Source organism: Mus caroli, unplaced genomic scaffold (assembly GCF_978045245.1).
Source record: "Mus caroli unplaced genomic scaffold, Mus_caroli_1 scaffold_17, whole genome shotgun sequence".
In the NCBI taxonomy this organism is placed as follows: Eukaryota; Metazoa; Chordata; class Mammalia; order Rodentia; family Muridae; genus Mus; species Mus caroli.
Window position 1 is genome coordinate 62,750,588 of NW_028227272.1, and position 2,825 is coordinate 62,753,412.

At 38.9% G+C, this 2,825-nt stretch overlaps 1 non-coding gene across 1 annotated transcript; it reads right to left on the reverse strand.

Annotated features, from left to right (window-relative positions):
- Nucleotides 1-312: 312 nt before the first annotated feature.
- On the reverse strand, nucleotides 313-456 carry LOC115029619 (small nucleolar RNA SNORA48). The gene has a single exon (XR_003835186.1). It is a non-coding gene; the product is annotated as a small nucleolar RNA SNORA48 (small nucleolar RNA).
- Between the last annotated feature and the right edge of the window lie 2,369 nt (nucleotides 457-2,825).

Genomic DNA, 2,825 nt, shown 5'->3' on the forward strand with positions numbered 1-2,825 from the left:
CACCATCAGCATGAGGCAGGGTCAAGTCCAAGCAAGACTCATGGCCTTGGTGTGGCAGTAAGCCAGTATCTATGGCCTGCCTGTGCCCGGTGTAGGAGGGCAAGTCTGTGGGTGCCAGGGCAGTCCAAAGTTCTCGGTCTTGTTTTCCTCCTTTCCTCCTGTACTGTGTGATGGTAGGCAGGGTTCCTTGTGTCTATGGCAGGCCTGTGCTGTGGGGTAGAGGGCAGGTCTGTGTCACCTCCCACCAACTCAGGTCTCTGTTTTCTTCCTCCTGCACTGACTGGGCAGCCTGGATTTGATTTGATTTGATTTTTATGTGTCCTAGGCATAAAACAGTGTTGGTCATTAAGTCAGGCGTCAGGCTAGGATGAGCAAAGGACTTCTATCTGCTTTGCCCTTGACTGATATAAGATCAACACCACCAACAAAGTGTGTCTTTGGCCATTGCTGGGGGCGTGGTCAGATATTTCCCATTCTTTATGAAAAATTGACTATAGTATTGACAGAAGAAATTTTGATACTGGATTCTTGGATTCTGCTTTGGGCTCTTTTATCTTCTCTGTTTTAAGTAAGAAACAAGTTTTCTGTGACTCACAGACAAGGACATATTTAAAATGAAAGATCAATACCTATTTCAATGGTAATTGTAACAATTAATTAAAGGAAAATGTCTTCTATACACCAAGTTCATATCAATTATTACCTATCAACCAGACGTGCTAAGTCTATTTCAGTCTTTCCTTGTTCCATTGCCCTAGAACTTTGTCTTGAATATGTGTGATGCTCCTAAATCCCATAAGCACCCCAGAATCATTCATGTGAGCAACACTTTAAAATTCTCACCATATCTGATTTCACACCACTATTTCTTGTCATAGGCTTGACTATCAGAGCTTTAACAGGCTTTCCTGGAGATTCTGTTGTGTGGCCTTGGGAGCAAATTGCACTGTATCTTTTTTTTTTTTGATATTAGAAATATTTGCATGCAATTATATGTCCATAAATTTCAAAGTGTTTGAGTGCCTTCTATCAGATACATTTTAGCACTTTACCTGAATTAAGGCAAATTATCAAAATATTTGAAGCTGAATGATGCTGATCTGAAATGATAAGGCAGCCACAGTACCCATCAATTAAGAAAAAAATTAAAGCGAGTAAAAACATGATTTATAAATAATTTCCCAAAGTCAGCTGCAATATTCCAAACAAAAAGACACTCTCTATGATAGTTACTTCTCCCATGAACTTTCCAAAGTACATTAGTTCTTATTTTTAAGGCTTTTTGGGTATTCTAATAAGTTATCAAATTAACAACTTCATGAGAAACTGGTCCTATCTCACCCACTGCCATAAGTATTTTAGAACTCTAAACAGGATGATCATTTGTACCATGTACCTGATAAATCTGATAAATTTTTGTTGAGTTAATGTGTAAAGCATTCTTAAAAGACATTTTTTCTTCTGGTAGTTTATTAATGCAACACAACCAAAAATGTGGCTCCCAGACGGGATACCTGTGAGCTTGTTAGAAACAGAAGTTTCTAGTCTTGCGGCAGTCCTATTGACTTGGAATCTCTAGGGTAGAACTTGGCATTCTATAGTTAACTAGCAGTTCACATGAGCATTGGGTTTTCTAGAGTGTGAGGACTGTTTCACAACACATTTCACTCATGTGTTTATAACAACAGGTGGCTCGCTGAAAATTAAGAGATGACTTCAAATCAGGCATTGATAAACACAAGATCTGAGAGAAAAAAGGGGGGGAGAGATAGATAGAATGGGAGAAGGTGGGGGAAGGGAGGGGAAAGAGAAGAAGAAGAAGACAGAACAATTGCTTTATTTAACAGAATAATGTTTTATATGGATAACCATGAGGCTGTTATACATTAACCATGGATTTATTCAATAGCAACTGTACATCAAATGCTATGCTGGATAATGGGATGGATACAAATTTATTTCCTGCCCTCAAGGAGGAATTTTTAGGCTAAAAAGACAGTCATGTACATAAATAATTAAAAACACAAGAAAGCAAGTGTGCCAGTTATTAAACTTTTGTCTCTCAGTTTCAACACCCATCTCCATATGCTTCTTCATACTTTAGGCTGGGGCTCTGGAAACCACATTTCTTCATTGGCAGCAAGCTGTGAGGCTCTGCAAGTTTGGATACTAAAGGAAGGCTGTACTGCTAGAGAAGAAAAGGGGACTTGCTGTTTCCTCTTATTTCTCCTGGTTTTCTGTAGTTGAAAGTATATCCAGCATCACTACCTAGCCCTAATGTGACCATTTCTTCTTGTGGCACCAGTAGAATCTAGTTTTCAGTTTTTCCTATTTCTTGGACCAGCCTCTTCATATTTCCATGGAAACACTGAAACCAGGGAGCTATTGCTCTGCTTTAGAGTATGATTCTGGCGCCAGGAAGCCTCTTCCATGATCCCAGCACTAGCTCACAAACATCTTGAAGAATGTTTCAAATCATCCTAACCCCTTCCATTTGTTTCACAGCTGTATGGGTGATAGCTGCTTCTTGCAATTGCTGCCACCATGATGGTTCAGGCTCCATATTTGTTTTATACTCTTATTAGATTTGACTGTATTATTCATTTTATTACATCATCTTTGGTGGAAAAGCTGGTGACTTTTCTGCCTGCCTACTGGATGATGAACAACTCAACAAATGATTGTGTGCACTGATGGGAAGTGTTAACACAGCAGAGAGTTTTTGCACTTTCTCTTGAATCAGTTTCTACTTCTTATCACAGCTATATTTTAATCTACTTAGGATCTCCTTTGCATTCTAAACTCAAATCTACAAATCACTATTT